Source organism: Dipodomys spectabilis, unplaced genomic scaffold, assembly GCF_019054845.1.
Source record: "Dipodomys spectabilis isolate Male_0828 unplaced genomic scaffold, ASM1905484v1 ptg000207l, whole genome shotgun sequence".
Taxonomy (NCBI): Eukaryota; Metazoa; Chordata; class Mammalia; order Rodentia; family Heteromyidae; genus Dipodomys; species Dipodomys spectabilis.
In genome coordinates, this window is record NW_024870884.1 from 12,114,493 (window position 1) to 12,141,753 (window position 27,261).

The 27,261-nt window shown below is 42.2% G+C and overlaps 1 pseudogene; it reads right to left on the reverse strand.

The window, feature by feature from the left end:
• Positions 1 to 4,190: 4,190 nt before the first annotated feature.
• Positions 4,191 to 26,292, reverse strand: LOC122122240 (annotated as a pseudogene).
• Between the last annotated feature and the right edge of the window lie 969 nt (positions 26,293 to 27,261).

Below are 27,261 nucleotides of genomic sequence, written 5' to 3' on the forward strand. Positions count from 1 at the left end.
TGAAGAGAAGAAAAGGAGGGTTGAGGGTGTGGCTGGGCAAATTAGGGTGTGGCTGGGAGGATCAGGGTCAGGTAGCAAGGCTTGAAGGCGGGTCCATCAGATGAGGGCATGGCTGGGCCACAGAGGTGATTTTGGGTCAGGCTGTGGTGAGGTTCTTCTGAGGAAGAGAAGCTAAGGGGATAGTGGGGGCTATTCTTCTGGGCAGATCTATCATTGCTGACTTGTTACAGTTCTGAAGCACATCCATGCTGGCTAATTGTGCTGATTCCTCAAGGCGGAGACTAGTAGTAATAGTTCCTTGTTTGTGACTAGGCTTATGCATCTAAGGAAAGTGGTCTTGGGAGGCAGGGGCTGAACATTAAGAATAAAGCCATTAGAGAAGTTATTAGAGGACACACAAAGGTCACACGGAAGGGCAACCATCCATTACCACTAGAAGTGAATAAAATGACTTGTAGATGACAAAAGAAATGGAAAGGATTACAGAAGAGGGCAGTCAGCTCGGTGTTAATCTCATCTTCAGGGATGCAGTCAGCTTTACCTTAGTAGGCCTGAGAGGAGCAGGTGTACCTTGTAGTCAGTGTCAGTCTAGGAGGAACCGGAGCATAAACCTTTTTCACACTTGACAGATGAAACCACTGTGGCTGTCCACTGAGCTACACTGGGCTGGGAGTGGTCAGCAGGACCTGGTGAGACCCTGTCCAGCTAACATGTAAATCAGATGCATTAAGGTTTTTGAGAAAGACTTGCTTCCCAGAAAAAACTGTGGGAGAAGGGAAAAAACCTTGATGAGACTGGGGGAGGCATTTGTCAGCTTGTTGTCATAGCATATGTCTAAGAATTATGACAGGAAGATAATCCATTTTGAGAAAAAAAAATGTTTGAGTTATTTGACTGTGACCAGGAGAGCTGATCCTTCCCTCTGGTCTCTATGTCAGGCTTCTCTGATTCCCAACCTTGTGTAGCTAGTGGGAATCATCAGGAAACTGTATACCTGAGATCTCCATACCTTCAGAAGCTCTTCTCAATTGAAGCCAATCAAGAATGCTCTACTTTTCATGTACTCTTGAGTATTTTTAAAAACGGAAATAGAAATTTATGTATGAAGTTAATGTGATGTGAAGAAGATATTGGAATGGAGAATAGATGGCTTGTTAACACTGTGAGGAGAATGGAAGGATGTGTTTGTCAAGGCAGGAGCACTTGAACTGACAGGACACAGGTGATAGCTGAGCCAGCACAGCTATCATAAAGGTAGGATATGATCTTCCTTTAGGATCTTTTTCCCCACCTGGGTTCTGGGGATGGAAAATGCCAGCTGAACTACATTCCTGGCCCTTTTTGAACTTGTGACCCTTCTTTCTCAGCCTCATGAGCTCCTGATATTGAAGGAATGCACCACCTTTTAGTAAAAGATCCATGACAGGTTGATAATTGGCTTTTCTGTTTCCTCAACATTGTTTTGTGTATAGGCGTAGTGATGACAGTTCTACAGCTGCCTTAGAAAAATTGGGGATCTCTGTAAAGAGCATATGCAGACATGAGAAGTTCTCCCCTGCTTGCCTTCCCCTGCTGTCTGTTGGCTATAACTACCAAGTGGGTGCTAAGGATGGGAGAAAATGAAGATGGACCCAATTCAAATGCTGCTGGATCCATGAAGCCCTGTGTTCCATCTTCTTGAAGCTGTGAGCCCATGTGTTGACTTGCTATTCCTGAGCATTTCCTGTTTCTGAACAGTTCTTGTTTGGTTACCGGAGAGAAAACCCTGGATCTTATTATTGGAGGTAGACTTGACAGTTAGAGTTCTCCCTTGAGCTAACCCTGATTTAAGCCCAACTAGTATTGGCTTGACCTTGACCTGAGGGTTGTCTTGGCCTTCTGATGATCGAGAGAGGTTATGATCTTCTGGATTCTTCTTTGATCTTTCATAAGGGACCTCAGAAAAAGATATGAGAGGAGGTCTCACTGGTATTGAGAGAATGTTTCAGTGGCTATCATGTTCTAGTGTTCAATGAGAGAGGATTAGTTCTAATTTTTAGAAATATTTCATGCATAAGTATCTAGCTTTATGTGTAATGTGTGTATACATGAACATATATATGTATATGTATTTTAAAGACTACATTCTACAAATTGAAAATCATGCAATATCTCACTTAATGTTTTTATAAGCCATGATAACTGGCAAAAATATTTAGGCTTATAGTTTTGCCACACATGGTTTAGTTTCAATGACTAGGTTTTACATAATGATACAGCCTATGAAACACTGTATTCACCTTGGTCACCTATGCATACAGCAGATGTCTTGGAGACAGCAATTCTGTAACAATGATCATTCCTGTGAATGCTTAAGTGACTTCAAGGGATACTTGAGTGCTAATACAAGAACCTGCAGAGTGAGTTAGTCTTACCTTGTCTGGGTCATCTGGCAGTGTAATAGGAACCATTAATAAGAGTACTTGCAACACTGAAGCCAGTTCCCAAAGAATGCTGTCAGACATTTTAAAAAGTCAAAAATATAACTTCTGCAATGCCAGTAAGATGATGATCCTAGGGAAAGGGATGCGGAGAAGTGTTTCTTCTCATCCTCAAGAAGATGCTGGTCCTCCCAAGACTACAAGTCTTCTGGCTTTGGTCACAGGGTAGACTGTGGTGGTATACCGTGTTCTAAGCAGTAGACCAGGACATGAAATGCTTACCTGTCTTCTTTTGGGTCTATAACAAAACTGGAGGACCAAGAAGTCAAAGCCCCATTATGGAAGGAAGGTGGCTGAACTCTGAACCATAGAAGGGAATGATTGTATTCTGTGAGGTGAGAGTAACCTCTCAGTCACTGAGGTTGGTTCTTTCAAATTGCTAGTGTTGATAACAATAGGTTATATTAGCAAGAATGATGTCAAACACACAATGCTTATCCTCCTTGGAGTTTGTCTTCTAAGCCAATTACTCAAATCGTAAATATTATCAACTGTAAATGTGTAATTTTGAAATCTCCAGAGAGTTGATTTGACTTTAGAGTTGAATTGCAAATCACATTAATAGGGTATGCATGACCTGGGAGAAAATCCCCTGTCTCCATCCTAGATGTAGCCAGTATGTGACTGTTAATACTGAGTACCAAGGACTGAGAGATGAATACATATACTTGCCCTATTTCTAATTTTAAACTGGGATCCATCCCCTGAACAGCCCCTGGAAGGGAATTTTCCAAGGATGGAAATGAAAGGAAACTTATTTTGCTAAAGCATGCAGCTTACAAAGCAGTGCTCCCTCTTGAGGCCCTTGAAATCTCAGTCCCAGAGACCATGCCATCTGCTGCTCACCTGTGTGCCATGGCGGCAGATAAACAAGTAACCAGTAGGAGATTTCTTGAAGGTTGTTTTTTCCATGCTGTCTTGTGCCTTAAACTTTCAAGTTCTTGAAACATGTGTTAAAGGAACTTCTTTTCCAGTAGTGGCGGGGTTAAAACTGAGCACATGTTCGCTTTCTAGTGACTCCCTGGGACTCTCAGGCAGCCACAAGTGTGCATTAGTATTGCTGGTATGGACAGGACCTACACATAAACTGGAACCCTGGTATGTGGGAAATGCATGTTTCAGACCATTAACTGAAACTAGGTAGGTCATATTTGTTTGTTTCCCATTGAAGACTGGTACCCCAGCCAGTGATGCTTAATAGAGGCAGAGCAAACAAGGCTGCCCTTGTCTTTGTATGTCCCCATTTCCTGCCCATGTGGGCAATGGCATTTTGGAGTGAAGCAGATATCAAAGCTGTACTAGTTTCTTTGTGAGCCTAGCTGTCTCAGATGATAATTGAAAAATTTTCAGACACATTTCCATTCTACAAAACAGTATATGAATACAAGGTGCAGAGACATACTCTTGAATTTCTTTTCCTCCCACTATGGTGTCTTGGTCTTGGTAGGAATGGCTTGGCCATTAGGAGTTGTGTTGGTTGTTGCTTAGATATCTACCTTTAAAACTTGGATGTTCAGCTTGAACCCCTGCAAAGGCTCTGTCCCTGTCTTGATGGAACAAACAGCAGAGGCATTGGTGTCTGTACAATGGATGGCCTCTGGACCATCCAGTCTGTCCTGAGAATGTGCATTGATAGTTGTGCCTATGTCACAGGACCCCCACCAAGAAGACCACTGAGAATCAGACTTTACAGATGTACTAAAGTTTTATTTAGACGGGCTGTAGCTCGGGCCTCGTCCTAAACTCCAACACAGTGGAGCCTAGGAGAAGAGCCCCAAGTTAAAGATTTTCAGGGCTCATGAAGACACACAACCAACCAGGTGTTTGGATTACCACCATGTATTGCTCTGCTAGAGAGAATTTGCTGATCTTAGGTTTAAACAAGCAACTACTGGTCACTGCCTCAAGTACTTTAAGCCTTCATTGATCTCATGGGTCTACCTGATCTGCTGAGAAGCTGAGCTGCTGGTGATGTTGATGTATATGATTGGCTGAAAGTCCACTGATCCCTTCATGTTCTGCTATGGCAGGTATTGTTCATGAGGACAGAAAAATTCTTAGTTTCCTGTGGGCTGAAGATTCAAGAATTATTTTCCCAGTACATGGCTTGCCTATTTTGTGTATATCATGAATTCCTTTGGATTCTTTGCTGGAAGCTCCCGAGGGAGGTGAGGTGCATATTCCTGGAGGGTAATGGCCAGAATGGGGTAGAGTTCTTCCAGAAGCTTGAACAAGAGCAGGTATGAGGTGATTCTCAAGACCCCTCCCCTTGTGTTTTTCTTCTGGCCTCAGTGGTGAGGGGTAGCTCATGCAGCATCTTTCTCTGCTTCTTGTTCTTAATGAAAAGGCAGGTAATGTCATCTTGCTGTGGACATGTTCCCTTATGGCTGGTCACGCAGCTTAGTCCCTTGCTCCTTGCTGGGTCTTGATGGTTGCTGGAGTTTTTCTTCTAGGACCCCTCTCTTATCATGAAATTGGTATTGTCCTTGGTATTGGCAGGGAATGGCATGGCCTGGGGTAGGGCTGTCAGCTGTTGGTCTCAGCATCCATCTCCTTCCAGGGAGGGTTTTTATCTGGTTGGGACAGTTTGAGCTCTGGCCCTGGAGTTCTGTCTACTGTTTGCATAGTAAATATGAGATTTGTCTATCCTATGTGGGCTCAGAGTTAGTTTGGGACCCATACTTCCCCTGTAGGCAGATGTTCTTCTGCTGAAAGCTTCATGACATGAGATAGTAATGGTCCTTCTCTCTCCTCCTTGGACTTTGTTCTTTTCTAACAATGCTTAGCTTCATTTTGAAGAGGTAATGACCTTTAGCCTTCACTCAGACAAGAAAGGCTTTGAGCAAGACCTGCTTCTGCCAACTCCTGGGTAGCCATTGTTCTCCCTAGAATCAAAATATTTTTGTACCCTCTGCAAGACAAAACTCCTGAGGAGCCTGCATGTGCTGGGTCATTGGCCAGGCCCATGCCCACTCTTCAGGGTTCTGGTGTTTGGTAATATATACGAAGCATACAAAGTGTGGTCTTGCTGCATGAGTGACCATGTTTGCTCCACATTGTCTATGGCCTAGAGGTTCTCTTGCTTCAGTGTCTGGTCTACTTTCCTTATGCATCATCCTTCAGACTTCCCTTTGACTATGAAATCACCATGAGTATGGGCTTTGGGTTTCTTGGCCACCTGTTTCTCTCTTCTATGAGTGATGGTGTCTATGGGCAGGTGCTCTTCTAGCCTATATTTCAAAGGGTGGAGTCTTTCCCACCCTTTACCTTGAGTTTTCTTTATTGGTCTCTGCCCCCATCCTTTCAGTCTAGGTGGTAGGTCCAATCCCTGACTGATTTGGAATTATATCTTGGAATCGACTAATACGTTTATATCCTTTAGTGTCCGACAGTTATTTTAAGATGTGAGAGATAATCTGATTCCCTCCATCTAGCTGTTGGCTTCATTAGTCAATTTGGTCTCCACAGTCTGTGTGGAGAATACTTAGAGAAGATGATGTAAACAGCTGCTCACATCTTGCTCACATCTTGCTTTATTCAGGCTTAATCCTGGATCTGGTTGTTAGATGGGTTATATCCATTGGCCAGGTAAATCTCTCAAAAACTACAGTTTATATCCTAGTTACATCAGAGACTTGGTGGTATAGGAATTGGAAGAATTTTCTGGTGTCTGTGAATACTATTCATGATTAGAAAGGTGATCTGGAAAGCTAGCTGCCTGTGCCCCCAGTCATGCTAGGTGATGTTGGAACTTGGCTCTGGAAGTGTCCCCTCTGAGGCTGGTAGTCATCTGGGAAACACAGGATGAGCCTGTAGGGCCTAAGCTCAAAGCTAGGACCTCCCTTCTGGTTACCTAGGGATCTTAGATAGAGTCTCACTGTGGTCACAATCAGCTGGATTTGATGACTTCCAGACTTTCTTAGTCCGGCTACTTGGGGCCTAGTGGAACCACTTTTCCCACTTACTTCTTTTTCTTAAGTATTACTATACCCAGAGGCTATAACAGATCTTGGTAAGTATCATTGTTCTGTGGCCTTGAGTTGATTCCCTGTAAAATGTCAAGAGTGTTTCTTGCTGTGTGGCCTGTTACCTTGGCCAGCTATTGCCCATAACAGTTTTGGTGGCAGCTACCATTATAGAAGTGGATTCATGTAATTTTTAAGCTCCTTGCTATCCTTAAGGCCCAATACCTTTTCAGTCAAATTTCCTCTTCATGTAAGTTGATGCCCCTTGGACCTCTGGAAATGAGCTTTTGGTAAAACCTGTGTTCCCAAACCTACAAACTGAGCAATAAATCCGTGTTATGTGAGTGCTAATCTTACCTTTGATTGCTGAGGGTCTGATCAAAGGTTTGCTGCCTGACACCATGGTACCAGTTTTGCAAGGAGTAATTGACAAGAGGATAGGAGAAACTCAAATCTGTCTGTGTAATTGACAGGTAGTGAAGGAATTGAAATGCCCTGGGATTAAGTATGAGCAGCATCTGGTTGTAACTGGGAGTCTCCAGTCTGTTCTGGTCCTTCTCCAAATTTGATGGCTCTCATTTCCTTATAGGGTGGTAAAGCACTGTTCTCATGTTGCAGGTAAGACATGTCACATTCTTTGGTTCTACCAGGCTCTTAAGTTGCCAGTTCATGGGTCTATTTCTATTTTTATTGGAATGTACAGGCATGTTGTAGGTTCTTGGCTAATAATAGGGCCTAGGTTCCTCTGGAGGCTGAATATCCAGTGTGAAGGTCCTTCATGGTCTCTGTTCCCATTTTATAGGTGGATGGCCCTTCCTACCCTATGAATAATTCAGAATCCCTTAGACTCAGATTCTTTATCCTTGTACTTCTGATGGTTGTCCAGGATTAGATGGCCAGCCTTGTACATAGCTGGCGACTCTCCTCACATGGGGGAAAGGAAGATTCATAGAGCAGTCCTGGAGTCAGATACTGTCATGAAGGCCTCTCAGCAGAGAGGCTTAAAATGAAATGGATTAAAGTATTCCTTGAAATGAGTTCAGTGGTATACTGATGCAAAATGATGAGCCCTAGTTGGATGTTATTTCTGTTAAGATGTTTCCTTGAATTACTACTCTGGTCTTAGATTGTAAAACATTCTTCAAAACTTTTCACTGACATACATGCATACCTAGGGGAAGAGTTTGATACTTATATGCATAGTATCATATATGAATACTATCTCAAATAGTTTACAGTTCTTTGTGTAAGAACACTAGAAATCTCCTCCTAGATTTTTGAAATATTCAATATATAATAGTCTCTCTCTGTTGCAACAATGAGAAGTGCAAAATGTCATGTCAAAACCACCTTTACAATGTCGGTGTGGGGGGGGAGGGGGGGTATGATTGGGTGGGGGGGGAGGGGGGAGGCTGGGAAGGGATATGAAGGGTAAACAAAGGAGGAGGCTGCAATGCTTGGTAAGAAATGTATGCATTATCCTGCCCATGTAATTGTTTTTTTTTTTTTTTTAATTTTATTTTATTTTATTTGAGAACATACTGTACAGAGGGGTTACAATTACATGGGCAGGATAATGCATACATTTCTTACCAAGCATTGCAGCCTCCTCCTTTGTTTACCCTTCACCTCCCTTCCCAGCCTCCCCCCTCCCTCCCACCCAATCATACCCCCCCACCCCCCCCCCCACCGACATTGTAAAGCTGGTTTTGACATGACATTTTGTACTTCTCATTGTTGCAACAGGTCCACCTGAATCCTTAAACGACTTGTTTGTCTCCATCTCCTCCACATGTTATACTGACATCAAATATAGTGAAAGCGGGGGTTACAATGTGGAGGAGGGACATACAAAGCAACAAAGAAATAATCTTATAAATGCGTTAGAAACACATGCATGAAAGAAACAAAAACATTAAAATACATATTTGAGGTTTCGTTTTCCTAACATCACATTATCTGACTTTTTCCGCTTGACTCATACCTATACTAGATATTGCAAATAAGGGAAACCATGGGACCTATGTTTCTTTGGGCCTGGCTTACTTCACTTAATATAATTTTTTCCAAGCCTTTCCATTTCCTAACAAATGGGGAAATGTCATTCTTTCTGATGGAGGCATAGAATTCCATTGTGTATATATACCACATCTTCTTGATCCATTCATCTACTGAGGGGCATCTGGGTTGGTTCCATGTCTTAGCTATGGTAAATAATGCTGCAATAAACATAGTTGTGCTGGTAGCTTTAGTGTGGCCTTGTTTGTGATCATTTGGGTAAATGCCCAAAAGTGGGATTGCTGGGTCATTGGGGAGCTCTATGTGGAGTCTTTTGAGGAACCTCCATACTGCTTTCCAAAGTGGTTGAACAAGTTTACATTCCCACCAACAATGAAGTAAGGTTCCTTTCTGTCCACATCCCCTCCAGCATCTGTTGTTGTTAGAGTTCTTGATTTTTGCCGTTCTAACTGGAGTGAGGTGATATCTCAATGTTGTTTTGATTTGCATTTCTTTTATGGCTAGGGATGTTGAACATTTCTTCATATGTCTATTGGCCATCCTTCTTTCTTCTTCAGAGAAGCTTCTCTTTAAGTCTTTCGCCCACTTACTTATTGGGCAGTTGTTTCTTTGAGGATTTGTTGTTGGGTGGTTTAATTTTTTGAGTTCCAAGTATATTTTAGATATGAGACCCTTGTCCATTGTATGGCTAGTAAAGATCTTCTCCCAGTCCGTGGGCTTTCTATTGATCTTGCTAGCTATGTCATTTGCCCTGCAGAAGCTCTGCAACCTTATACAATCCCATTTGTCCAGCCTTTCTTTGATTTGTTGTGTTTCCGGGTCTCTATTCAGAAAATTTCGGCCTGAGCCAAGGAGACCCAGGGTTTCTCCTATTCCATCCTGTAATGTTTTCAGAGTGTCTGCTTTGAGTTCAAGGTCTTTGATCCATTTGGAGTTGATTCTGGTGCAGGGTGATATATAAGGATCTAGCTTTAGTTTTCTACATGTAGTTAACCAGTTTTGCCAGCACCATTTACTGAAGAGGCTGTCTGTCTTCCATTCTATTGTTTTAGCTCCCTTATCGAAGATTAGATGGCTATAGGTCTGTAGGTTCATTTCTGGGTTTTCAATTCTATTCCATTGGTCCTGAGGTCTGTTCTTATGCCAATACCAAGCTGTTTTGATTACTATGGCTTTATAGTAGAGTTTGAAATTTGGTATTGATATTCCTCCAGCAGTGTTCTTTCCGTTGAGGAGCGTTTTTGCTATTCGGGGTCTTTTATTGTTCCATATGAATTTTTGGATTGCCTCTTCTATTTCCTTGAAGAATGAGGGTGGAATTTTGATAGGTATTGCGTTGAATTTGTAGATAGCCTTGGGAAGTATTGCCATTTTCACGATGTTAATCTTTCCAATCCAGGAGCATGGGAGGTTTTGCCATTTTTTAAGTTCTGTGTTGATTTCCTTTTTCAAGATTTTAAAGTTTTCATCATAGAGGTCCTTCACTTCTTTAGTTAAGTTAATTCCTAGGTATTTTATTTTTTGTGGGGCTATTACAAATGGAGTTGCTTTCCTAATTTTAGCCACACTTTTCTCATTGTTGGCATACAGAAAAGCCATTGATTTTTGGGGGTTAATTTTATAACCTGCTACTTTGCCAAAGTTTTGAATCAGCTTGAGTAATTTGGGAGTGGAGTCTATGGGATTCTTTAAATACAAGATCATGTCATCTGCAAAGAGGGAGAGTTTTATTTCTTCTTTCCCTATTTGGATCCCCTTTATGTCTGCATCTTGTCTTATTGCTGTAGCTAGGCATTCTAATACTAGATTGAAGAGAAGTGGAGAGAGTGGGCATCCTTGTCTTGTTCCTGAGTTAAGAGGAAATGGCTTTAGTTTTTCACCATTGAGTATAATGCTGGCTGTAGGTTTGTCATATACAGCCTTTATTGTATTGAGGAATGTTCCATGGATTCCTAATTTTTCCAAAACCTTCATCATAAAGGGGTGTTGGATCTTGTCGAATGCTTTTTCTGCGTCTATTGAGATAACCATGTGGTTCTTATTCTTGCTCCTGTTGATGTGATGAATAATATTAATTGATTTGCGTATATTGAACCAGCTTTGCATCCCTGAAATGAATCCTGTTTGATCGTGGTGTATGATTTTTTGGATGAATTGTTGAAGTCGGTTGGCCAAAATTTTGTTGAGAAGTTTTGCATCAATGTTCATCAAAGAAATGGGTCTATAGTTCTCTTTCTTTGATGAGTCCCTGCCTGGTTTGGGGATGAGGGTTATGATGGCTTCATAGAATGTGTTCGGTAGTGAGCTTTCTCTTTCAATTTCATTGAAGAGTTGGAGGAGAATTGGTGTGAGCTCTGCTTTGAAGGCCTTGTAAAATTCCGCTGTGAAACCATCTGGTCCTGGACTTTTCTTAGCTGGGAGGTCTCTTATTGCTGTTTCTATTTCAATGCTTGATATGGGCCTGTTAAGATAGTTTGCCTCATCTTGGTTTAGTTTTGGCATGTCAATATTTGCTAGGAAGAGGTCCATTTCTGTCAAGTTCTCAAACTTATTAGCATAAAGTTTTGAGAAGTATTCCCTTATAATGTTCTGAATCTTGCTTGTTTCCGTGGTGATGTTTCCATTCTCATCTCTGAGTTTATTAATTTGGGTGTGTTCTCTTCTTTTTCTGATAAGATTTGCTAAGGGTCTGTCAATTTTGTTAAGTTTTTCGAAGAACCAACTCTTTGTTTTGTTGATTCTTTCTATAGTTTTTTTGGATTCTAATTCATTTAATTCTGATTTAATTTTGATTATTTCTTTCAGTCTACTGGATTGGGGTTTATCTTGCTACTCTTTTTCAAGGAGGTTTAGATGTGTCATTAAATTGCTAGTTTCAGATTTCTCCAATTTGTTGATGTAGGAGCTCAGAGCTATAAACTTGCCTCTGAGTACTGCCTTTGCTGTGTCCCAGAGGAGCTGGTAATTTGTGTGTTCATTTTTGTTGAATAGCATGAACATTTGAATTTCCTTTCTAATCTCTTCCATGACCCACTCTTGATTCAGCAGTGTGTTGTTCAGCCTCCATGTGATACTGGACTTTCTTTGGTGGCTTTTGGTGTTGAGTTCTAATTTTATTCCCTTGTGGTCTGAGAGAATGCAAGGTATAACTTCAATGTTTCTGAATTTAGACAAGTTTGCTTTGTGGCCTAAAATGTGGTCTATTTTAGAAAACGTTCCATGTGCTGTTGAGAAAAACGTGTATTCTGATGCTGCTGGGTGAATTGTTCGGTAGATGTCTGTTAAGTCTAGTTGATCTATGCAGCTGTTTAGATCTGCGGTTTCTCTGTTGAGTTTTTGCCGAGTTGATCTATCTAGTGGGGAGAGTGGTGTGTTAAAATCCCCAACAATTAATGTCTTTGGATCTATATGGGATTTGAGGGAAAGTAGTGTTTCTTTGATAAATTTGGGTGCTCCATTGTTTGGCGAATAGATATTTAGAATTGTAATATCCTCCTGAAGGAGAGATCCTTTAATTAGTATGTAGCAACCTTCTTTATCTCTTTTCACAAATTTTAATTTGAAGTCTATTTTATCTGATATTAGGATTGCAACTCCCGCCTGTTTATGCGGTCCGTTTGCTTGGTAGATTTTGTTCCAGCCTTTAACATTGAAAATGTGTTTGTTTTTACGGGCAAGATGTGACTCCTGCAGGCAGCAGATAGAAGGGTCTTGTTTTTTAATCCAACTAGACCGTCTATGTCGCTTAATTGGAGAGTTCAGTCCGTTAACATTAAGAGATAGGACTGAGAGGTATTTGGGAGTTCCTGCCATGTTATCTACCTTCTTGGGTGCTGCGGAAACTGGGTTCTTCCTATGGTTCTTGGATTCTCAGTTTGGGTGCAGTTTCTTGGCCTTTATTGCGGTCTTGTTGGTTTTCTATGTGTAGGACATCTTTAAGAATCTTTTGTAGGGCTGGTTTGGTGGAGATGTATTGTTTCAATTTTTCTTTGCTATGGAAGGTTTTTATTTGGCCTTCAGTTATGAAGGAGAGTTTAGCTGGGTACAGTATTCTTGGTTGATAGTTGTTTGTTTTTAGGGCATGGCATACATCATTCCAGGCTCTTCTTGCTTTGATTGTCTCTGCTGAGAAATCTGAGGTGATTCTAATTGGTTTCCCTTTATAAGTGATTACCCTTTTCTCTCTGACAGCTTTAAGGATCTTTTCCTTGTTCTGAGTTGATCCTGTGTGGATTATAATGTGACGGTGGGATGTCCTATTCTGGTCTGGTCTATTTGGGGTTCTAAAGGCTTCTTGTATCTGGACAGGCCTATCTTTTTGCATGTTTGGGAAGTTCTCTGCTAGGATCCTGTTAAACAGATTTCCTAGACCATTAACTTCTGTTTCTAGGTGCTCCTCTACACCCATTATCCTTAGATTAGGCCTTCTGATGGTGTCTTCCAGGTGTTGGATAGATCTATCATATTTCTTGGACTTGTCTTGGATGGTTGTATGTTCTTTCTCTATAATATCTAGGCTGTCTTCAATCCCTGAGATTCGATCTTCTGCATGGTCTAACCTGCTGTCAAGACTCTCTACTTTGTTTTTTATCTCTTTTCCTTCTAGTTGGTCAGCTTTGATGGCTTCAAGTTCTTTGTTGAAGCTCTGTTTTAGGTCTTGTATGAATTTCTTTACTTCCTTAATTTGGTGTTCAGTGTTTGTCCTCAAATCACTTAGTTGATTGGTTATGGTTTCTTTGGGCTCCCATTCCTTCTGTTGGGTTCCATTCAGCATTCCCTTTGTGGTCTCCCTGACTTCCTTCAGCTCTTTGTTAATGGATTCCATGAATGCCTTTAGTGATCTTTGTGTGTTCTCTACCTGGTCTCTCAATTCCTGTATTACTCTTTGATTAGCTTCCTCCCGTTCGTGGGATTCCTGCAGATCTCTTTGAGTGTTCTCAGCCTGCTCATGCCTTTCCTCTCTTTCTCTTTGAGTATTCTCAAGTTGTTCACGCAAATCCTGTATCAGTTTTTGAGTAGCTTCCTCACGCTTATGATATTCCTGTATAAACTTCTGGGATGCCTCCTCTCTCTCCCTATCACGCTCATACAGAGTCCTTTGTACGTTGTCAAACTTTTCATTTATCATGTTTGCCAGCAGTGTTTGTAGAGCTGTTTGGGAACTCTCCTCTGGATTATTCATTATCTGTTCTAACCCCTGATTATCAGGATTGGGAATTGAGATACCCGAATTTGCCATTTTTCTTGTGTTTTTCCGGCTTACTCTGCCCATTTGAGATGAAGATAGCACCAGTTTTGTGCTAGAACACTATCTTAAGGCAACTATCAACCAAAGTTTGCATTTGTACAGTCAATAGTCTACAGATACAATCTAGTTCAACAGATACATCTATTCGACATCAAACAACTATATGTTAAAGGGCTTCGAACCGCAGAGAAGAATTTGGAAAACCAGAAATTATTAGGGTTAGGGAGAGATGTGGGTAAAAAATAGGAATAGATTGGTGTGGGGAGGCACAGGGAGAGTTTACTATGTCCTAATCACAATGCAGGAAATAGGTTGGGTAGGATGTAAGTAGAAAGAGAGAGAATAAGAAGAAAGGGAAAGGGGAATGAAAAGAGACCAGAAAATAAAATAGAAACGTAAAAATTAATGTTATTTTAGAGATTAAAAGACCATCTATTTATAGAGGAATATGAATATGTTGAGAGAAAGGGAGGGACATAGAGGAGATGAGAAAAACTTTTAAAAAATGCTTAAAATATTATATAGGTATAAAGAGGTAGTACTGCTATTAATGAATTTAAGTCTCAGAGGTTTTGAATTGAGTAATAAGTTTGTGGATTAAGTGTGTACACAATGGGGGATAGGGTCTACTGGTTAACTACGGGTTTATCTGAGGATGTGCAGGACAAGAGTTAAGTCACATAAAGATTAACAAAGAGGAAAAGATGGAAAGGATAGGAAAGTGAGAAGAAAAGATCAGAAGTTCAGTAGAGCTAGAAAAAAAAACAAAAAGATAATTAAGAATGAAAGAAAAAGAGAAAGAAGACAAGAAAAGAAAAGAAAACACACATTCACGTATTCCTAAAATAAAAATTATAAGAGGAGAAAAAAAAAAAAGTTAATGGAAAACAATTATTTTTTCAGAAGAGGCAAAAATTAAAGATTAATAAAAGTTTTAGAAAAGCAAAAAAAATTTTATATATATATAAGGTAACAAAAAATGAAAAAAAACAAAACAAGAAAAAGAAAAAAAAGAAAAGAAGAAGAAGAAAAAAAAAGTTCTTTGATTTTTTTTTTTTTTTTTGGGGGGGAGGGGTGGGAAGAGTCCTGTATCTCCCTTTTGTCTGTAATCAGAGTCTGGTTGGAGTCTCTGGTCAGCTTGAGGTCCTGTGGCTTGATTGGTTTCTTAAGTCAGTTTGTTGGAACAGGCAGAAAAATGCTCTGCTTTACCCAAGATTTTGAGATCCCCCTCCCAGGTTAGTTTACTGGGAGGGTGATCTGCTTTGAGAATCACAAAAGAGGGGGATGCAGTGATGAGGCTAGGTTCTGGGTAGAGTTGAGGCCTTTCAACGAACAGTAGCTTTTCCCTGGGGCTATTTTGTGAAAAAAAACTCACAGCACCCAGCCTGGAGCCATTCTCAGGGTTTCTGTTTTTCAATTGATTGTGGTGGCTGCTAGAGGGCGGGGCAGCCTCTGGCTCTGGTTACCCGGTGAGGAGAGCCACTCAAATGGCTGGCGCCTGAGCTGGGTGACTTTTCCCTGGATGGAACTGAGTCTGTGAGGTCACTTCGCCGTTAAGTTCTTGTGACCTGCTAAATGACTCGTTTTATTCCAAGGCCTGAGCTGGAGCTAGCCGCTCCTCCGAGCTTTGTCGGTATCCAAGATGGAGATCACCGGTGCTGGGGGGAGAGGGGTGGCCTTCCCTCCTCTGCTCCCAGAGGAGGAGTGAGGAAGTGGGGCTTCTACTCACGCGGAGTCCTGGATCCCGGGTCGTCTCTGGTCTGCAAAGTGCAGGATGAAGTTGTCCGCTCCTTGTCGGTTCTTGCTGGTGTTGAGTAGAATCCGCTCGTCCGCTGCGTCTGGCTCCTTCGTCCCGGACTGCGTCTCAGGTATGCCTCCGCGGCGGTGGTCGCCGCTGTGACCCTGCCGCCGCAGCGGCAGCTGCTCAGATGTGTCTGCTTGGCTTCCCCTCTCTTGACTAACTCTCTGTCCTGTGATGGCACACTTGGTGTGATTCTCTGGCTTGGGACTGTTCACTGGAACTCTGAAACTGTTTTCTATGCAAGAGCTTGTTCAGATTCCAGCTTCTCCTCCGCCATCTTCCCGGAACTCACCCCTGCCCATGTAATTGTAACCCCTCTGTACAGTATGTTCTCAAATAAAATAAAATTAAATTAAAAAAAAATTAAACAGAAAAAAAAAAATAGTCTCTCTCCTAGGCATCAAACACTAGAATTTATCCATTCTATTGAGCTGGTGCTTTTTGGCCAGTCTTCCTTATCCTATCTTCCAAGCCTCTGACTACTATTCTCCCAAGGTGAGATACTTCAACATGGAGACCATAGATTATTGTTCTGTGCTTCAGCACTGAACTATTCCAGTTTCATGCATATTGCTATAAGTGATAGGATTTGATTATGGCTGAGTAGTATTCCACTGTGTATGCAAACTCTATTTATCCATTTATCAATTGATGCCTAGGGTGAATCTATATCTTGTGAGTTATTCAAATTTCTTTGAGTAATGCTGCAGTAACACAGCAGTGCGGACAGGACTTTGATCTCTGCTACATAACCAGTAGTGGATCCCATGGTAATTGTGTCTTTGAATTTATTATTTTTTTGCCTGACCTTGGGAAGTCCTCCAGGCAGTCCTGGGGACTCTCCCTGAGCTGGTTTTACTCAAAGCTAGCACTGTACCACTTTGTACCACAGTACCACTTCTGGCTTTTTCTGTTTATGTGGTACTGAGGAATGGAACCCAGGGTTTCACACATGCTAGGCAAACACTTTACCACTAAACTGCATTCCTAGCTCATGTCTATAACTTTTAAGCATACTTCCATACAGTTTTCCTTAAGGGATGTACTAATGTACCAATACTATATAATGTTCTTCAAAACCTTTAAACTTAAGCACACTTCTAATTGGGGAGGGGTGATACCTATTGAGGCTTTTTGAGTTACATAATCCTAATTGGCAATATTGTTTCATAGGCCCACTGGGTAATTTGCAGATCTCTTGAACTATCTATTCAGGTCTTTTTTCACTTGCAATTGTATATTCTCCTGATACTGAATTTATAATTTCTGCGTCTTATGCCCTCATCAGCTTGTTTATACATGTCTTCTTCCACTCTCTAGGGTTTTTTTTAATTTTAATTTTAATTTTTTGTGAACATACTGTACAGAGGGGTTACAATTACATGGGCAAGATAATGAGTACATTTCTTATCAAGCATTGCAGCCTCCTCCTTTGTTTACCCTTCACATCCCTTCCCAGCCTTCCCCCCACCCCACCCCACGCAACCCACCCCCCCCTAGGGTTTTTATGCTATTTCTTTTGCCATGCATAAAAATGTTAATTTGATGTAGCCCCATTCATTTGTTTTTGCTTTGGAGATCCTACTTTTCAATATCCTTGCTCAGACCTATGATATGGAATATTCCCTGAGGTCTAATTCAGAAAATTCATAATGCTCCTAAATGCTCACACAATGCCAGAAATGGAAAATTCTACTTGGCCATAGGTGACAGGTTGTAGTCAAAAGCAAGGCATAACAACTGTACAAGTGAGTTCAGGTGTGTGTAAGGTACACATACACAAAATATAGCAATTTCATCTTTCCCTCTTTAAATTTGGTCATTTCCAATACATCCCCATGATCTGACATACAAAACATTTCTGACCCAAGGAATTTGGAGAAGGATGACTCACCCTGTAGGAGTCTCATTGTTTTGGGTCCAATGTTTGGAATTTGCTTTGAAGTCTTATATTTTGAGTTGATTTCATGTATGAATTAGAGGTCTAATTTCCAAGAATGACTACCGAGTTTTCCCAACCTGATTTATTGAGTACCTTCTCTCTGTTGTGTTCCTTGGGCTTCTGAAAATCAGTTGCCTATAAATACTGGTTTGTTTCTGGTGTCTGTCCTGTTCTGCTGTTCTTCTGCCAGCCCCATGCTGTTTGAGTTCCAATAGCTTTGTAGTATATTCTGAGGTCAAACATAGCTCTAGCTTTATACTTTTTCGTCAAGATTGCTCTGGTCATGGTGAGGCCCTCTCTGGTTCCATTAGATTATAGGTGATCATAATGACCTCAATTTAACTTGAATTACTTCTGCAAATACCCAGTCTTTAAAGACATTTCCTTGGGTACAGTTGGTTAGGATTTCAAACGTTTTTTGAGGAAGATTTCCACGCTTGAAATGACAATTTCCATCTTAAGCCCACTGTGAGCTAAACATAAGTAACTCAGCCCTGCATTCACAGGTATAGCAAGATTATGGAGTTTCTTGCATTCTAGCAAATATCCACACTAAAGGTCAGTGAACTGATCTTGAGTGTAGCTTGGGTCTGTGGTATTTCTCCTATATAACTTGTGTGGCCTGATTTTCATGGGTCAGATGACATAGCCTTAGAAACTGGGCATGGACTATGTTCATGAAACCTCCCTGGGCAGAGCTTGTTTGTTTAGCAGTAAGGCCTTGGTGACCTCAGTGGATGACTTTGTGGTGATCTCAGTGGTGACCTTGGTGAAGCAGACCCCTTAGCTATGTTCAGGAGGTTGGACTTGAATTGGAAAGATCCCAAGAAAGCTAAGCCATGGAGGATGGATGCTTCCTGACTCGTAAGAATGGGACTCCAAGGGAAACAGGATAAAAAAAAAATACAGCAGAGGGCCCATCAGCTGTACTGGATATTGATGAAAGTGAGCTAAGCAACTCAAGGGCAGGGATGGGAGGGAGAGAATGAAAGAGAAAGAGGGAAGAGCTTACACTAAGCAAAAGGAAAGAAATATACATATCAACTGATTTGGAAGAAATAGTTGTATTGTCAAAGTCTATAGTGTTCATAAGTTTTATAGACCATGAAAATGTCAGTTCTTGGAAGTGGTGCTGTGGCTCAAGCAGTAGAGCACTCACCTTGAGCTGTAAGAGCTGAGGGATAGTGCCCAAGCACAGAGTTCAAGCCCCACGACTGACAAAAAGAAAAAAAAAACTGTCAGTTCTCCTTGTAAAGGTTACAATGTTTGTGACTAAGTATCACAATCACAATTTCACAATACTGTGAAATTTATGTAATCACTTAATCTCAATAATGACATTTTTTTAGAAACCTAAAAACAAAAAAATGGGACTCCAGGAACCTGTCCAGCCTCTTAGCAGCCGGTCAGGAGGTGAAGTTTAAGGCATTACGATGCAAAATACTGACTCTGGCAGGCTCCTTCCAAACTCTCTAGGCTTGATCCTAATATGCTTGGGACACATAACTTTTAAGTTATTCACCTGTTCAGACAGGCAGGAGCAAAGACAGAGCTACAACAAAGATGGCATACTACCTATAGGTGTCTTAACATGTAGGTAAGACTTGAGACTAAAGACTTCTGGCTGGGTGGCAGGCTAGTTTCCCGGATCTGGGTACACCAGTCCTGGATCTCTGTTCTCTGCTCCCTACAGATGGCATCCACAATCTGGCTTGCGTCAAGCAAGGGATATTTCTGGACCTAGTTTCTTCTCTGTGTTTGCTGTTATGTTTTCTCTCTGGTGTACATGCCCATCACTAAACATAACCAGATATTGGAAGTAGAAATCTTCCCTGAGACCTTTCTTGTGACCTTGCCTAAAAGGGAAAGAAGACACCAGATGTCTGTTAAGGTAGCTTGCCATCTCCCAAAGATGGTTGTCACTACAAACACAGGAAGTCTGTGATGTAACATTTAGCCACTTTTCTCATTTACCTCACTTTATTGTCTTCATGCACCTCTGAGTGGTGCATTCATATGACAAATATGGAAACATACTTGGGTCTATTTTTGAACTTTATTCTTCCAGGATTGCAGTAACTTTCCTCTTTTCAGAAAAGAGCACAGGAGATAAATTATATCCTCCGCTGTCCTCCAGAGCATCCCATTCACTAGAGTATCTTTTCAAACAAGGCTCAAAGCAGAGGCGCACATGCTTTCCATATCAGATCAATACCTACTTGGATCTGAACCTGTTTGTTGACTAGCCATAGTGGGAGTTATCCATGAGACTACTGAGACAAGAGGAGCACTGTCCCATTGTCGTAATCTCTTTCTAATCCATTTCTATGCAAGGCCTATTTTCAATGTTCTCAAGACTATCTTTGACTAGATGGAGAGCCTGGAAGCTCTCCACAGGTCTTCCTTGGTGCTAGATAACTCCTGAAACCTGATGAACTTTGAGGCAGGCATCTTGTTTTGTGGTTTGGTGTGGCAGAGCCTGGAGATGAGTCTGCAGCTGGGGACTGGAACCAGCACCCATTCTACGGTCTTTGCAGTCACAGCAGCCCACTATGGAGGGATGTGTCATGCTGAGACCTTGCTAAGCCAGGGTAAAGCCCATGGAGAAGATGCATCTAAGGATGAAGTGATACCTTTTTTTCTTGTGGATGACTCAGTTATATTCCTGGCTTCAAGTTGCCTTTCTACCTACTGTGGTAGGTGTGTCTATATGTCAGCCATCTCATTGCTTGGGCCTCTGGAAAGTTGGTCTGCAAGGTTCCTGGTTGGTGTAAAACTTGATCTCTCCCTCATACAAGGTGCTTCCATCCCTAGACTTGGGCAGCACATTTACCTTGTATGTAGCAGGTGGTATATACATTATGTGACTATTGGAGGTCGGGGTCTAACCCTTTCTTAGATCTTTATTCTTACAGGTATAGCCTAAACCTGTTGTTGTCCTTCAATACCCTTCAAGTTTTGTGCTATTATTTATCTCCTTTAATCTCCAGGTATGGCAAGAAATAGATTGCTCATGGTGGCAAGTTGTATGGCCATCTCTAGGGGAACCATGAGGGCTAAAGCATCTCCATCTATTCTGGGATGCAGCTTTCCATCCTGTTGGCTTATCTAGCACAACTAGCTCTCCCTGCAAGTATAAGCCTTGTTCTCCCTCCTGGGTGCTCAGTTACCCTATTCCGCTCTCCTCATTCTGAAGCACTTCTCCTGTCCATGGCCCTGCTGCCCTGTGCATTGTGTCTGTTAGGCTACTTCTGCCTGGTTTTCTTAAGTTTTGGTGAGGGTTAGAGAAGCTTCTGTCTTGGTACTGCCTCTTGATAAGTCACATGCTGCTTTCATGATGTGGCTTTGTTGGCGAGGTCAATACAACTGTCATTGGTTTGGCCTCCAGAGGGCATCCTAGCAGCAGCTCCCCAGTGGTATCAAATGGAATTCTCCTTTGCACTCTCCTGGCTTAACCTCTTAGGCTTAGCATATTCTCCTAAGGTCCTGTTGGCTTTATCTTCCCATTGCTCCTGAGTCCACTTCCCTGTTATACCTGCATAAGTGGCAGGAAATTCTCATGCTTTCTCTGTCTCCAGGCATGTGGGCTTTCTCCCTGTGATTGCTGAGGACAATCATGTCCCAGAATCTTCTGGTGATATCCACAATCTTTGGAATAGATGAGCATTAAGACATTATGGGTGTTTGTAAGTTTTGGGGACTATTTATATAATATGCCAGCTATTCATCAGCTAAAGATTGATAGCCAAAAATTTTCCTCCCATTCTGTGTGTTGTCTCTTGATTCTGACAATTGTCTGTGTATGTGTGTCAGATTTCCCCTAGCAGTTTCATGTCTTTTTGATAAGATCTGTGATCTATTTTGAATAGCTTGTCAGGGTGAGAAGAGAAGGCTCTACCTTCAGTCTTCTACAAGTTGCGATCCAGCTTTCCCAGCACCACTGTTTTTTAAAAATATTGTCAAGGTGATGTATAGAAGGGTTACAGTTACATAAGTAAGGTAATAAGTACATTTCTTGTTGAACTTCTTACCCCTTCCCTCGCTTTTCTCCTCTCCCTATCTCCCCAATCCCCCCTCAAGTTGCATCTTGTCTTGTGTATGTCACTGTTGCATTGGTTCCCCCTTGTCCTTTGTCTCATGACTGTATTGTTCACTTCTCTTTCCAATTCAAATAAACATATACACAATCCAGGGTATCAAAATCACATACAGTTACAACAGGGGATGGATATAGTATAGGGGGAAGAACAGACAAGACAAACAAGAAATCACATAGTACATTAAAAGCAACAACAAAAAAACCCGCTTGTGTCCATATCTTGGAGTTCATTTCCCTTAGCATCATCTTATATGGTCATATGTGCATAGCTTTTGAGCTATTCTGCTCATCTGATAAGATTACCCTAGACATATACTAATTATTGCCAATAAGGGAAACCATGGACCTGTGTTTCTTTGGGTCTGGATTACTTCATTTATAATATCACGATGTGGTCATAATTAGCTTAACTTTTTAATGCTTTGTTTACATTTTCATAATTGGAATTGGCCTGTGACTTGCCTATCCAGAACTTTCCATTGCATTGAATCATTCTGTCTCAAACTGGCAAAGTACAGTTAAGGTTACATTTTCTGCAATGTGTGGAAACAACCAAGCTTGGAAAGAAGGGTTTGTTTTCTTGTCCCTCATGCAGACCCTGTGCAAATTTTTACCAGTCATGGTGGGCTTCCTGTCAGAGAGGTGGTGTAACCAAGTCTGGCCATGGAATACTTCATCCACCACTCCTATCCCTTTCAAGACTGTCCTGACAATACATGTCTTTTCAAGCATATCTGGTGTGGGAGACAAGCACACTTTTCCTATAGAACAGCAGAGTCTGTGGCACTGTGGCTCAAGTGGTAAAACATTAGCCTTGAGCTAAAGAGCTGAGGGACAGCACCCCGGCTCAGAGTTCAAGCCCTATGACTGACCAAAAATAAAAAAAAGAACAGAGAAGGCTGTACAGGCACCATTTCTAAGAGCTTCATGTCTATCAAGCCTTTGACTTTAGTGAAATAACACATAGTGCACTTCTCTATATTCTTCTTTGCTTTTAGCTTTTCTCTTTGATCAGAGCAGTATACTGCCAGTAAGGAAAGCAGAGGAATGATGAATGACTTCATTGTTTCATCTCTGGAGATGGCTACAGAGACAATTTGGTAATTCTTCTAGTTCCCTCTATGTGGGAAATGAGCTCAGATTGCATATGCTGTCTTATGACCCCTTTCCTTAGCTCTGTCTCCTCACATCGGTGAGTGTTGGAACTTTAGATTTTGCCCTATTGACCCAAAGTATTCTTCATGGTTTAAAAATTCCCAACTTAGTGGCATGTCTTGTGTCTTGTATCTGGTTAGATCTAGTCTTAGAATAGATCGAGAGTCTTATTTCATCTTTTAGAGATGCCTTGTTTTCTAGGATGGTTTGGCTTCCACGTCTTAATAAGCCTTTATTCTTAATATCTAGAAGCATCTAAATGATCTATTCTAGCCAAAAATCTAACGCGTTCATAATGTTCCATGTGGAATAATAGCAGATGATACTACTAGTGCTGGTATTTCCACAATATTTGAGTGGCAAAAGTCTGTTTCCTTTTCTCCTGATTAGGCAAGAAATTCAAAGTTCCAATGGAAGGCCAAGGCCAAGTTTGAGGAGAGATACGAAAGCAGCAAGAACAAATGCTTCTTCCAGAAGCTTCAGTTTTAGACGTTTTCTGTTTCCATTATTAAAAATTGGGGGGGGGGGGGGTTAGAAAGCCAAAGGTCTACGTGATCATTAGCTAGTAAATGGTAGTTTAAGACTATCTATGAACATCAACAATGCTTGCTGTCTACATTTTCTGTCCACATTTGGGATGCAGAGTCTCTTAGAGGGGAAGAAGGAAGAGCTGGCTCCTAGTTGTGACTCTTCTTTTTGTCTTCCACACCTCCTGAGTGAGCAGAAGCCACTTCACTTGGTGATACCCAAGTACTATGGGTGACTTTGATCAGATTGTATGTTTTGCTCTCAGGGACCTGCTCATGGGGCCCTGATTGATACCCAGTAGTTCCCCTTCATTAAAAAGTCCTTCTATCTACTTATAGTCCCAAGCACAGTGTTCTGGGGGAGAGGGCTACTTGGACTAGATGGAGCTCACATCTGACTGCTATGTAGCAGGTTTGCACTGCCAGGGCTTCAGCAATGGACATGGCAGGCATGGAAAGGTAGGCCTTCTTAGATGAATGAGGCTGAGAGTATAGCAAACTTAATGGTCAGATGGGACTTAAAGGCCTAGTTCTTGGGAGATAACATCTCAGGATCTTCTTGTAGCTTCACAAACCTATACAACATCAGCCTGGAGAATCTCTGAGACTATTCTGACACTAGCTTTAAGCTCTGTGGTGGGGGAGAGAAACTGTACCTTGGAGGTGTAGAGAGACAGAAGTTCTTGCTGGATGAGGCAGGCTCAGCACACTGAAAGTCTTAACCCTGACATTATTGACTTATCTGTGTCCTGAGGAGGAACTTGCCTCTGATCAATATACAACATTGCTGGCCCCAAAGGTAGTATTTGAGGTGAATGTAAAAGCAACCACCATGATACATTACCTTTAGCAATACACAACTATAATAAAGTACAATCGAACCTGAATATGGTTTGCCATTAGATACTGCTAGGGCATTTTCCTGTGCGAAAGACTTTCACCATAGCTCTTCTCGAAAGAAAATGTCCTCTGTGTTTCTATAGACCTAGATTGAAGAACCCAAATCCTAATCACTTGGGATTGAGTGCACACACCTGGGCTCAGGATGACGCACAGGTCGGCGTCTGTGTCTGCCGTGGCCCAAGCGGCTGCTGCCGTGGTGCTTGCCCTTGTGGACCCCTCGAAGGAGCAGACCATTGCCCAGGTCCCTGTGCTGGCCCCTCTCGGGTCTGTGCTGCTTAGCAGCGTGGGAATGATCGCGGGGCTTGCTCTAAATCAAGAACAGGACTTTTTTCCTCTATGGCCAAGTCTGTTTGAGCGTCATCTCTGGTGCACTGGCCTCCAGGTGAGGAGAGGCGTGGTTGTGGTGGCCCAATGGCCCTCCCTGTGGCTGAGGGACCTGCTGGGGGACCTCAAGCTGTATGTCCCAGGCCAGCTCCGCCTGTTGCTGCAATGTCTTCTGGGAGTGTGTGATCTAGACCCGTGACCCCATTCATGACCTCAACTGATTCACACTTCTGCTCTTGCTGCTTCTCTTGTTGCTTCTTTTGCTGTCTTTTCTTATACCATGGTAAGAGCTTTTGGAAACCTGATCTCTGTCTTCAGATTCCTTTTTTTTTAAGTTTAAGCTCGAATTTATTCATACTGGAAGATTTCATGTTCTTGCTGATTATATCATACTGAGTTAGGTGTTTGTACCCTTCTCTACTGACAACAAGTCTGATTAAATTTTGTGATGGGGTATTTTGGACAGAAGGGTCTTCCTTGATGCAAAAGAAAGTGTTGCTGACTGCTGTGACTGGTGACTGGGGACAAGACAATAATGAGAAACCAGGCCAGAGAACTGAGGTCTTGGGGAGCCAGGTGACCAGATGGGATTCCTGCAACCAAGTCCTAGTGTGCCCTAAGAAGAGTTTTATTGAGTTCAGTTCAGTGGGAGGGGCAACTACAGATCAGTGCACACATGAGGGTATCAATCTATCTTGTGGTTATAAACATTAATGAGGTATAATTTGTAAACATAGAAATAATTGACTCCTTTATCATTAGGGAGCCAAAGGGAATAATAAAACATTCCTTCCATAAAACAGACATCCACCTTATCCCCAAGGCCTTAAACTCATAGTGTTCAAACAGCTCCCCACTCAACTGGGGGTAATAACTTTTACCTCTGTCAGCCTCGACCGTTAGGCCTTACTCGGGCTCAGCTCTGAGTATTCCGAGGGCACTTTGAGCTGGCATTCCAAGCTCTTGAACCCTTTCAAGTTCACAGCTCAGCATCAGAAACCCTCATGGTATTAACAGATAATTGAAGCCATATGTTGGAAGAACTGGTAAATTCTGACTCAGGTCCAATGTACAGTGACATTTTCAGGTTCCTCTTTGATCATCTTCACACTGAGGGATGCCAGGAACTTCTCTTTGGCTATTACTTCTCTATCTAGGTGATGACAACTTGAAGGCCCAGGAGAAGCCACCCAAGGTAGAGAGGGCTGGGGTCTCGTCCAGATTCAGTCCCTTTGCTTTCAACTTGGCTTCGTGTAAGGCTAATTTTCTCTACTTCCCTTTCTAGAAATTCAGTTAGGCTTTTTCCTAGTGTACAGCCAAAGCATCTCTATGCATATTTCTTGAATTTCCTATTCTGTAGTGCCAAAAAAGAAGAAACCTGTGGGGAGGAGTGGGCAGTTAAATCTGGAGCACCCTAGTCGCCAGGTAGATGCACACACGCACACACACACACACACACACACACACACACACACACACACACACACACACACACACACACACGATACGGTCTCTGGTTGGAAGTGAACAAAAACATTGGTCACAGACTATCATTCATGTAATTCCATCAGGGATTACCCAGGCAGTCTGAATGAGGGTTTGATCTCATTCACATTTTAAGACTTGTAAATACATAGCACTGATCGTCTGGAATGCTTGACATGCACAGATCCCCAGCTACTTCAGCACCCTCTGCTCTGCCTTAATAACTTGCATTTGCTGTTAATGTTGCTCTCGGCAAGGACTAGAGGACTTGGAGTCCTTCTTCTTTACTGGTGGAGGTGGTGAAATACACTTATCACATCTCTTATCCTCCTGGGAGCTTCTGAGATTTTTTTTTTTTTGGGGGGGGGGGTCTGGTTGTGGGGCCTGAACTCTGGGCCTGGGCACTGTCCCTCAGCTCTTCAGCTCAAGGCTAGCACACTGGGCTGGGAAGGTGGCTCAGTGGTAGAGTGCTTGTCTCACATGCATGAGGCCCTGGGTTTGATTCCTCAGCACCACATAAGCAGAAAAAGCCAGAAGTGGCCCTGTGGCTCAAGTGGTAGAGCACTAGCCTTGAGCTAAAGAGCTGAGGGATAGCGCCCAGGCCCAGAGTTCAGCCCCATGACCGGCAAAAAAAAAAAAAAGGCTAGCACAGTACCACTTGAGCCATACCACCACTTCTGGCTTTTTTTCCCCGCTTATGTGGTGCTGAGGAATCATGCATGCAAGGCAAGCACTCTACCACTGAGCCACCTTCCCAGTCCCCTTTAAAAAATTCTTGCTTGTATTTTTACCCTTCTTTGTCAGATACAGTCATTTTTTATAACACTCAGGAGTTTCAATGTAACAATTGGTGTCATTGATTCCCCATCATTTCTGCTTGTGACAGAGAAAGTGCCTTCTTTGCACCGGTGAATCCACAGGCTGGTGCCCATGGAACCTTCTGGCATGCAGAGCATCCCAGAAGCAGCTGGCCTTGTAGAACCCTGGAAAGGCTTCCAAAGCCTCCATCATGGCACCATGGAACATTCTGCTGTGGGAGACTGTGGTACTGTCCCTGGGTGAATCCTGTGTCTTGAGCATTCATATCAAGCAATTGCATTTCCCTCTACGAGGCTGTTCAAGCTCAGACACTGCAGGAGGACAATGAACATGGCATCTCCCATGGCAATACCGGAGGCCACCAAACAAATGACTCCCATCCCTGTGATTGCAGCTTTGCTGGTTCAGAGCTAAACCAGGAAGAATGCTTCTCTCTTCTTGATGTAGAGGCAGTCTGTGGTCTTCTGTAGCTGCAACTTTGTATAGGCAGAGGG